The following is an 11997-nucleotide window of genomic DNA, read 5'->3' as shown; positions in this document are numbered from 1 at the left end:
ACATAAAAATTATGGAGATGCTAATCCTTTCCTGGCGAGGACGATGCTTTTGAGCCAAGTGGAGAGGTTCAGATTGGATATTAGGAAAAATTCCTTCATGGAATGGGTTGTCAAGTGTTGCAGTAGGCTGCCCAGGGAAGTGTGGAGTCCCCATCCCTGGGGACTTCACAGATGTGTGGATGTGGCACTTGGGGACATGACTGACCTGGGAGTGCTAAGGGAACAGTTGGACTTGAGGATCTTAGAGTGCTTTTCCAACCTAAATGATTCCATGATTTATTAGCATGGCTCCATCTGGCTCAACCAAAACATTTAAGCCAAGGTTAATGTATAAAAAAGGGAATCTTGTAGCATTGGGTGTTTGGGCACACGTCAGGAAAGCTGGGCTGGGAGCCCACAGGAAAGGAAGCACTTTCTGAGGAGTGAAAGGTGTGAACCTGTAGTTTGTTGTGGGAGGACCCAGGGGAAAATACAGACAAAGCTGCATATCCTCATTTATTATTGTTTTATACCCCTCATCCAAATAGGAACTTGGGCTTGTTTTCATGGACAAAGGAAGATGGCAGGGCAGACCTGCTGTGAGACCAGAGCACCCTAAGGGATCTGGCTTTATTGCAGAAAATGCTTTTGTGGGGTAATGCCTTGTTTGCCCATTCTGCTCCATCCTACACCACTTTTTTCCTAGCCCAGTTTTCCACAGGTACCAACCCGTCTGTGGTTCAAGAGGAGCATGGAATGTGCAGGAGAAGAGGAGATGAGGAGTCCTGTTTCAACATAGAGTAAATGGAGGGGTCAAGGAGGGACCTTCAGGAGAAGTGGAGCTCAGTGGGATGACATTTAGGTGGTGGAAGTGGAAGGTCGGGAGGAAGCATGAAGGAGTGGACCTCTGTCACCTGGCTGAATTCACCTTTGCTTAAGGACCCTGGAGTTTCTTCCAGATGCCTTGAGGACTTCCCTACTTCCCTTAAAGCTGCTTCTGAGGAAGATCCAACCTGTTGTGGGAGCAAAATCTCACAGAGATTATTTTGGTCCTGCACCTTTTTGAGAGAACCAAGCAAGGGACCATGGGAAGTCACCCAGTCTGTTCCCATGTCCAAAGCAGAGCAGGTCTAGTCATGGAGCTCTGAGGGAGATGTCGCTCCCACTTAAGATTCCAGAGCCTCAGTTATCAATTCCAAAAGTGTTATGTCTAATACCAATGTTTGTTACACATAATTCATGAAATTAATGCTCAATATTAAACACCAACCAGGGAAAAGACAACTCCAAACAGTCCTCAGGTTTAAATGGAACCCTACCCCATTTTCCCTTTTTTTCCCCAAAAGAACAGAATTGGTGATTCATGTGCTGTCACAACCAGCTCTCTCTCCCAGACATTTTTTGGTCCCAGTGACACCCAGTCCTGGTGCCACGCCTCACCTGCTCCATGTTGGGGCTGTTCATTACTTTCGGTATCGGTCAACAGAACTTAATCACGGAAAGCTTTCCCAGTATCACGTAGCTAAATATAGAGCCTGAGTCCAGAGCACAAACACACCCTGTGTTTGTCACCACCGGGATCACCTGGAGACGGAAAAGAGTCATGGCAGCCAACGATTGTGTTCAATGCATTAACTCAAAGGATAAATTCACCTTGCATTCGATCAACTTGGAAGGTCCGGAAAAAGCGTCTTCCCTTGGTACATGCTGATCCCTGGGTGGGGAGTGCAAGATACCTGCAAAGGGACAAATTTTGTCCAAATTATCACCCATTTATTTCAAAATGTGCCAGTGTACAGCATCCAGAAGAGTAGGGTCTTGGTGTGTGAGCTAACTTCAACAAAAAGGACAGTTTTCTCCTTTGGGAGGACCTCACAGTAAAAATAGCCAAGGACTGATCTCCATCAACCACCTAAACTTGATGTGTGACCTGTGTAACTCATCTCAGTTATCTCACATGACAGGGACACAGCAAGGACAAAGCCTTCCCTGGGTGTTTTTCTGAAGAGTGACACCAAAAGTCCCTCCAGCTGTGCCCACTGCCCGTCGTGGATACTGTGACAGCTTAAGTGGGAAACCACACCTGTTAAAAAGTAGAGTTTGTGCTGTTGTCTGAGATTTAAGCGATTTAGCCACACTTTAGCCTGGCTGCCGCCCGTGAGAAGGGGACCCCTCCCGGGGTGCTGTCTGGAGCCATCAGCCCCTTCCTACCTGCGGGCTCCACTCTCCCTCATACACAACTCCTCACCACCTTCCCAACCTCGCCGAACCTCCTGCTTCCAGCACCGTGGAGAAGATTTCTCTTGACTATGGGATTTGTCCCTGCCAAGGAGGACGCCTGGACTGCCTAATTATTTTATTCATAAGCCAGCCGTGCTTTCAAAGACATCTGGGTGACCTATCTAAAGCTAAGTGAATCCCTCACCCCGGAGGAGCCCTGCTCCCGCTGATCCCTCCGGGGAGCCGGGGTTGGGTGGCGGAGGAGCTGCCGGGGGAGTTCTGCGGAGCCGGACAATGAGGAACACATTGACAAAGTGTTCACATTATTGGCTGATGGGTCTGCATCAGTCACTCATTCACAAGCACAAGGTCTAAATTGCAGAACCAATTAACGGCACTAATAGCCCTTGCCTGAATTAATCTTTGAGACAAAAGAGGAGAGAAGTGGAAGAGCTATTAGCAAATCAAGCTGTACCATCCCTGCTTTATTGCAGGAATCTAAGTGTCTGTATTTGGCTATTATGAACTGACTGCAATTACAGCCCTCATTTAAAATGATTAAGTGGTTATAATTATTTTTCAATTAAAACTTAGATCTTCCATTTATACAACATTGCAGGCTTCAATTAAAGTCCTTTTTCCCTTTTTTTTTTTTTTTCGGTTTTTTTTTTTTTTTAGGAAAAAGTACCACTGTGCCAGAAGACTCTTGCCTCTCTTCTGGCCATTGAGAGCCAAGTAACATGGCAATAGCACCTTTGTTTGCATCCCTCCTTCCTGGCCTCCTGAACTCCTGCGTGGCCAAGGAGATAAACTACCAGGCACAGCACCTACCACAGGTCAGGAAAAACGAGCTTGGAAAGCTCCACAAGCCTCAAATACCCCTGGAATCAGGTAAACCCACCTGGAACGGTGGCTTAACCACTCTCAGGGCTAATTGGTGCTGTAGAAGTTATTTATAAAAGATTTGGGGAGCTGGAGGGCTCTCAGGAGAAGTTTCTGCCAAGCCTGGTTTTAAATGTCTGAGAAGAGAAAAGCCAAGATCTTCATATGAAATTAAGTCCAGAGAAAACTCTCTAGTTTTCACCTCAAAATGGCATTTCTATTTCTAGCTGTGCTTCCATGAACAGGAAGAAGTTTGAAAGAGGAGAGGAGAGGAGAGGAGAGGAGAGGAGAGGAGAGGAGAGGAGAGGAGAGGAGAGGAGAGGAGAGGAGAGGAGAGGAGAGGAGAGGAGAGGAGAGGAGAGGAGAGGAGAGGAGAGGAGAGGAGAGGAGAGGAGAGGAGAGGAGAGGAGAGGAGAGGAGAGGAGAGGAGAGGAGAGGAGAGGAGAATTCAGAAAAAATGTTGTGGTCCAGTCAAAATGTACCTTCCTGTGATTTCCTTTTTTTAGCAACATGTCCCAAAAACTTATTTATTATTTTCATTACTACATGAGATTGAAGAGCTCTAAGAGTGTTACTTGGCCATGGCTTCTGTCACCAAGTTTGACTTGACAGTGTCAGTCATGAGGTGAGAAAGGCAGCTGCCATAAAAGAGTCAGACCACACCAAAAAGTCACTCCTTCCAACGGTGATGTGACCTCCAATACAGAATGGCAAAGCCAGCTTTGTCTCAGAAATCTAGAGATTGGGCACACCAGGAAATCTAGAGAGAGAGAATATTTTGCAGTTCTGCAGGGAGGGCTGGGTGGAGGGGGTGACTCAGAGGGGTAGGGTCAGACAGGCAGCAGTGTCACCCTGCTTGTCCCAACACATCACAAGAACACCCACAGCTTCCTGCTCTCAGGGTCTTCAAGGAGCTGCAAGCAGCATTTTCCCTGCACAAGCTCATGAGCTCCAACACAACAGCTCTTTGGACAAGTCCAAGCATGAGCAGCTTCTCAGGAAGGGTGAAATTCACACAATCTCTCAACTGCTTCTCCCCTGCCTATCCCCAGGAGGAGCTGGGGGAAATGTGTGGGCAGGAGGAGCTTTTGTCCACCTCAAATAGCTCAGCAAAATCATGAATGATTCTGGTTGTTTCCCTGGTTTGCACTAAGGAGGAGCCACACCAGAGGTTTAGGGAACGTCAACCTCAACTCAACTCAACTTTGCAGCCTTTCATGTTTCTACCAGAGAACTTAAAACTGCCTCCTACTGAAGGGTGCCCAGCTCAGGTGCATTGAACAGGGGGTGGTTCCAGGGGCTGCGGTACACAGAACTGGCACCTGGACACATGTACACACCAAGATGGGAGGGCTTTGGCCAATGTGCCTTCTCTGGATCATGGAATCACAGAATGGTTTGGATTGGAAGAAAGCCATCCAGTTCCACCCCTGCCATGCCCAGGGGCACCTTCCACTGTCCCAGGTTGCTCCAAGCCCTGTCCAACCTGGCCCTGGACACTTCCAGGGAGGAGGCAGCCACAACTTCTCTGGGCAAGATGTTCCAAGGTCTGCTGGTGTTTGGAAACAGGAGATTTGGGAATAAATCAAGACACTGGAGGGAGACAACCCAGACAGAGACATCTGCAAGCAAATCGTAAAGCCTGGCAAGAAAGAACAAGGACCTGGCTGCACATCCAGGACCTTGTGTCACTGACACCATTACAAGGCAAACACCCATGCAATTAACTGCAATTAAATACATCCCTGAGCAGTGGACCTCCTGGAGCAGCACTTCCAAGGAAGAATGGAAGTACTGCCCAAACTCATGTGTGTACTTGGCTTTAACTTCATGGCTCTCAGTGACAGCAAGAGTGGTGTGACCCAAACAGTGCCACTATCCTCGATGGAGCATGGGGGGATAGTCTCAGGATAGTCTCCTACAGCCACACAGAGCCTTTCCATAACCTCCTGGTCCAGAAATGGATGCTCTTGCTGCCAGCCAGCCTCTTTTCCTTTCCTTCCTGGGTTAGGATGGACAGGAGTTTTCCACCTGAAATAATTTATTGATCACTTTATGTCATTTCTCCTCCCACATTTGTATACAAATACCACTTTTGCTGTTGTGCTTCTGGGTGACACAGGAGTTATCCCTTCATCCCTGGAAGTGCTCCAGGCCAGGTTGGACAGGGCTTGGAGCAACCCGGTCTAGTGTAAGTCATTTAGTACAGGTGGTGAAGAACAAAAGGCTGTTTAAGGTCCCTTCTATCCCAAACCATTTCATGATTCTATAATGTCATTCCATAAATCATATTCACTACTCTTGTATTTGTTATACAATTTCAACCCCATCCAGTCTACACTAGTTATTATTATTATTGTTGTTGTTGTTGTTGTTATCCCTTGCTACAAACCCTCTTGTGCTAATAAACCAGTGAGGGTGAATTTTAATTACTTAGAAGCCAAGAAAAGCAGAGGCTGAGGTTGAAAGTCAAGTGAAACTACAGAATCTTGTTGTGAGACACTCAGACTTCATCGTCTCCAGTGAAGGAGGACTTGCCTGAAAAGTCCCATTTTACACACAAAAGGACTTCAGAGGTGGTGTCACGCTGCTCCTCAAACATCCCAAGGCATTCTGATGTATTGAATCCTGACATCTTCATTAATTTTCATACTGGAAACAAGCCGTGGAAGAGTTTTCTGTTCATCAGATGTAGACAGGAAGAACTAAATAAAATAAACAAATACGTTGTATATAAACTGAAGTATATAAATTTGATGCGCAGTGGTCACCTGACAAAGCAGATCAACACAGTTTTGGGTGACAGAACACTGATGTTTTTCACCTTCTATGTATTGAAGAAATCACAAATGGTTTTTCAATCCCAGGCTCTGGAAGTGATGTTGGAAAGCTCTGGAAGCAGAGAAGCTGCAGGGAGTGCAGAGCTGGAGTGTTCTGGCTGCCACAGCCAAGGCAGGAACAGAGCTAAGACTGAACTGAGATCAGCTTATCACAGGGATGGGGTTGCCATTCAGTGGTTTCCAGGATACAAAATTATTTTCCCACTGCTCACAGGAGACACAATTCTGTGTTGTGCTCATCCACATGTCCTGGTGCTCTGCTTCTCCAGGATTTCCCAAAAACATGTCCTGGTGCTCTGCTTCTCCAGGATTTCCCAAAAACACAGTGTTTTTCAACCTCTTGGCCATCACCAGCCATCTCTGAGCTCAAATCCACTTGAGCCATCCCAGGACCAAATCCTAATCTTCAGCGTTCTTGGAAAACCTTTTCTATTCCCAGATCTCCCTTTGTAACATGGATTCCCACCAAAGCAAGAAGTCTGAAAAGATTCCCTGGGAGGTGATTCCCAGAGGGAAACCAGATTGAACACAGTGACATCCCAGCTCCTCTCACCTGACTGCAAGATCCCAGCATGGATCAGTGTTCCTGCTCAGCCCAGAGGAGCAGGAACGACCCCTGCAGCTCCTTCCCATCCCTGGAATGCCACAGGCACGAGGTGACCTGCTCGAATGCCATCACAAGCCAATCCCATCATTCTTACACACAGAAATCCATGTTAAACCTGCTCCAGCAGCAGCAGTTCATTGTGGGGGGAGGGAGGGGGATGATTTTTACCATCCAAAGCCCAAACAGATGGCAAATTCCTGTGTCAGGCTTTGTGGCCAGAATCGAAAGGCTTGGGCACATCTGTCACAAACAGCATTCCCAGCCTTTCCTCTCCAAGCCTTTGTTTCCTTCTCATTGCTTTCACACCAACAGATTCCCCCTGGAAATTCAGGAATTGTGCTTGCACATAATACAGCCCTCAGCTTTCCCAGGACCTAAAGCCTGGCATTGAAATGAACAATTGTGTGTCTCCTGTTGGTTTGGAAAGAAAAAATTTACCCTGGCAAGACTCTCCTGCACTGGGGGCCAGAAAGAGCATGGGCAGTCCTCTAAATCATCCTATTATTATTATTATTATTATTTTCTTGTGTTTCCTTCTTACTCCCAAGAAAACCTGTGTGGCCCAGACTGAAGGCCTCTCAAGGTGCCTTTCAGTCGGTTTTACAGGGCTCTGCATAGAGGGGAAAACAAACAATTGTTTATAAAATTCCTCAACTCAGTTTTTTGGGTAAACTTTTCTGGAAAGTCAACCAAAGTGGGGCTGGCACATAATTCCAGAGAGGAGATGTGTCTGTGCAATCCCCTTAATGCGAGACTGGCTGAACCCCCATTTCAGAGCCTTAGGATGTTTAATACACAGCCTGTGTTGATTTTCCAGAAAAAAAGGAAAAAAAAAGACAGGAATGTCAAATTACTTTATTTGTATTGGACATCCTGTTCTCCTCCCAGATACCTTCTACCACCTCCTCCTCTTCACTGGGCAAACCAAGGTAAAACTCCATAGTCCCTCCTGAGTTTTCCTATTCTTTTCTCCCTATTTTCCTCTTTTCCTCCTACATTTTTTTTCAAGTGGCAGAACTACTAAAAACCTTGACATCCAAAGTAATGACAACATTTCTCCTGCAGGGATCACTTTGACAAAAAAGCCCTGTAAATATTGTCACTGGCCATATCCAGAGTATTTCCAGGGTTCTGTGTTTGCAAAACAATGCACAAATATTTGAAGAATTAATTTTCCCCTGAAAAGGTGGAGATCCTGCAGACCCTGAGGATGGGATGTGACCAGAGCCTCTCACTTTGTCACTGTGTCACTGTGGGAGCTGCCTGACCCTGCATGGGATGTCTGGCAGGTGTTGGCTTTAAACTGATCCAAATAAAAGAGATCTCTGTGCTGTGACCTGAATGCACAAAGATTTAAAATTATTTTGTCTCGTTGAGAATTGCACAATCTGTGGAGGTTTCATGATTTGCCGGAGTGATGGGAACACACTGAGCCAAAAGTGGGGAAAAAAGGACAATTTACAGTGGACAAGAGAGCACAGATTAACCCTGCAAACTCAGGGGAGAACCTCCCCAACAAAATATTTTTGCAAAACCATCAGTTTGGCAGGGGAAAAGCACCAAGGTTGAGCACATGAGGCAGGGAGGTGCCAGCAGCAGCCCCAGCCCTAAGAGCAGGCCTAAGGGCAGGCCAAGAGGGGCACAAAAGGGACATATGGCCCTTGTGGGTGCCTTCCCGACCAGTTCATTCCATGATTCTGTGATCTTTTCCCTATGATTCTGTGATTTTTGGATGTTTCTCAAGCCAAAAATCCTCTCAGATGAAATAAGGGCTGCGGTGCTGCCACAGGATGGCAGCAGAAACTCAGCGATGCAGCACCAGCCAGAATCCTCACCCTGCCTGATGGACTCCCTCTATTATGGGCAGTAAATTGAATCGTTTTATTGTCTGGAAGAATATTTCTGCGGTTTTCCAGCCAGACCCCTGCTCTGGCGTTCGGAGAAGATGGCACAAAGATAAGGGTGCCCACGCAGCCGGGCACCCCTGAGGGCACAGCGCAGGGCTGGGGTTAATTGGTGGGAGAACTCTGCTGCTTCTTCTGAGACACTGCACAACCACTGATCACTGATTAAAAAAATAAATATATTTCTGAAAAGGCTGTTAGTCCACCTTCCTCCTCGTCCTCATCACTGCTCCCTCCTCTCAAACTCTGCTTAGCCAAGCTTTACATACTTAGGCTTTCCAGCCTTTCCAGCCCATTTCAGGTGCGTTGTTGCTCTTCTCCCTCTTCCCTCCTTTTTATTGACTTGTCAGGCTGAGCTGTCGCCAGTGGCCGTGGGCTGGGCAGCCCTGAACGCACAGCCAGGCACTGGGGAAGGAAAACACCCTCCAGCCGTGGCAGGGACCACTCCATCCATGTCTGATCTGCATTTTCCGTGTGCCTCACCACACAGGAGTGGCTGGGGCTGTGCCAGGAGTGCAGGGATTTCACAGACTTCAAATTGCTGCTGCTGCCTCTGCCCTGTCTCTCTGCCTGCTCTCTCTGTAATAGCAATTCAGTTTTGCCTTTAAAGGCAAATATTAAGGATTTATGCAGGCAAATAACCTTGGTAACCATAGCACTATAACTGTTCTACTTTTTTTTTTTTTTTAATTTCCATATTTTGGAGACCTTGATCAACTGTTAGTGTTTGGAAAAACAAAAAAGATCTAAATTATGCATACAGATATCCCATGCTCATGGAATCATGGAATGGTTTGGTTGGAAAGGACCTTAAAGCCCATCCAGTCCCATCCCTGCCATGGGCAGGGACACCTTCCACTATCCTAAGTTGCTCCAAGCCCCATCCAACCTGGCCTTAGACACTTCCAGGGATCCAGGGGCAGCCACAGCTGCCCTGGGCACCCTGTGCCAGGGCCTTGCCACCCTCACAGAGAAGAATTTCCTAATGTCAAATCTCACCCTATTCTCTGCCTGTTTAAAGCCATTGACAGTCTCTAAACTAATATCCAGCCAGAAATGCATTTTATTTTATTTTTACATCAAATTTAACTTCTTAGCAGTATTGCCAAAAACAAGCCAATTCCCGAAGCCAGGTTTGGAATTTTTAGTTACAGACCTTCAGCAGCCCCACTGGGCCCTCTGATGTTCCTCCTGGATGCAGAAGGAGACAGCTCCCTGAATCCAGTCCTGCCTTCTCCATGACATCCTCTTTTAAAACAAATCACTTTTCTCTGGTTGAATATCCAAGTCTCCAGGTCCCACTCCCAGGGATTTACAGAACTGCACAGGAAACATGGGAATGGCAAAGGAGACTGTTGCAAAGATACCATTCCCATTTCTCCCAAAGGCTCTGGGTTTACCTGTGAAATTCTGGCTATCCAGATTTTAGATCCAGAGCTGACAAGATTCCCAGACTAACTTATCCATTCCCATTTCAATGCCTGCAGGTGCAGAGGCTGGGAAGGAGATGATATTCAGAATCAAATAAATTATTTGGGCATCTTTCCCCCTCAGCAGAGGAGTGAATGGGTGAATCTTTCACCAGGTGAATCTCCTGGGTGAATCTCCAGGTGAATCTCCTGGGTGAATCTTTCCCCTTTGAACTGTTTTTCTCACCTCCTTTTCCTGTTCGAGTCTTTGACTTACAGGGAGAATTTAGTTTCAACAATTTGCTGCAGGTTTTGTAAGGAGACCAAGGAAATGCTTGGACCAGGAGGAGCAAAGCAGTGGGAAGCAGACCATGGTTTTCTCCAGACTGTGTGACAGCATCATGCCCTAGACACACCTGGGTGACATTCCAGACCCAGACCTCAGGGCTGGGGACCACAAATGAGGCTGGAAAAGAGAATTCAGCAGCAACAGCTGCTGGTTGGTTAGATAGAGTGGCTGGAATAAAACCTATTTCCATTGTGACCACTCCAAACCATCCCACCCAGTGGGGGGGACATGGAGGAGTGTAGAGGAGAGTTACTGGGATGTAGCAGCATTGCTGACCCCCTTGGAGAGAATAAATCCTCAATATCTGAGAAGTGGGGGAAAGAATGAACTCCTGGCAGCTGCAGTGAGTCCAGCCCCTTGCCCACAGAGGTCACTGGGGGCACCACTGCCCAGCCCCACTGTTGGCACCAAATGTCATTCCTCATGTTAGAGGTGTCTCCACACCCCTGGGAGCTGCTGGGTTTTCCATGTCCTCCTTAAGAAAGTTCATCACATGTAGTCTAAGCCCATTTCTGTTCACCAGGAGCCCATATCTGCCTTTAACCAACATTATCATCAGCAGAAAGGCCTACAGAGGAAAGGATGTAGAGCCTCAGTGAGCCATGTCCCTGAAAAGAGCTGTCCTGGGGTGATCCCTTTGATTTGGCCCTGAGAAATCCCATCAAAAGCTGCACTAAATTGCTGGCTCATAGGAAAATAGAAGTCATTTCATCCAGGCTTTGGGGGAGATACATCCCCCCTTCTGTACAGCATCTAGCAAGGCCACAACTTAATTGTTGTTTTGTAGATGAATGTGATATCTTCCCAATATTTTTGCCAGTGGTGGGTACTTTGAGCTTCTTTTACTTGCAGGATACAAAACCAAGCAACATCATATCACTACCCAGTTACCAAGGTAACTGGAGAGAAAGATAGAAGCGTCTGGGGTTGCACACTTTGTGATCTCCCTTCATTAGCTCATTTCTTGACATCAGCTGCTTTTCCAGCTCCATTTCTTCCTCTGGGCACAAACCACACAAGAACTGTGGATCCAAGTCTCTGCTGAGGAAGGTGAGAGTGCCAAGAGGCAGAAAAACTGTTCATGAGCTATTTGCCATTGGATCTGAGTTCTAGGGGACATTTTTATCCCTTGAAAGGGAGGTGATTGTGTCACAAAGAAGGAACTGGCACTGCAGTTTTTGTCACTCTGCCTCAGTGGCCCCAAGTGTTGGGTTTCACACTGAAACCATCTCTGGGTCCAGAAGCCAAGCCATGATGTCCAGCCTTCCCCCACACCTGGCATTAATTCACTCTTGGGCTCATGGAAATGGTCCAGCTGTCAGCTGGGATTAAGTCCTCCAGGATCACAGTGTCACTGTCACTCCACTGGAAAGGGTGGGGAGCTCACACCAGTGCCAGAGGAAAATCCAACTGGGAATAGACCTGATAAAGGTACAGTGACAGCAACAGCTCCCTAAAAACAGGGTTCAAAAAGCACCCAGGTGATTAAAATACAATATAAATAAAACACCTTCGGGAGCACACAGAGAGAGGCTCAAATGCTTCTCACAATTTGGGAACAAGGTTCCTCAGAGAGTTTTATAATTCATTTGATGGCAAAGTGTCAAGAGAAGCTGGTAAGTTCTTAGGAAGAGATTCCTCCTTGTGAGGATGCTGAGGCTCTGGCACAGGTTGCCCAGAGAAGCTGTGGCTGCCCCTGGATCCCTGGCAGTGTCCAAGGCCAGGCTGGACAGGGCTTGGACCAGCCTGGGACAGTGGAAGGTGTCCCTGCCCATGGCAGGGGGTGGGACTGGATGAGCTTTAAGGT

Source organism: Melospiza melodia, chromosome 12 (assembly GCF_035770615.1).
Source record: "Melospiza melodia melodia isolate bMelMel2 chromosome 12, bMelMel2.pri, whole genome shotgun sequence".
Lineage (NCBI taxonomy): Eukaryota > Metazoa > Chordata > Aves > Passeriformes > Passerellidae > Melospiza > Melospiza melodia.
Note: the sequence above shows the minus strand (reverse complement) of the source record.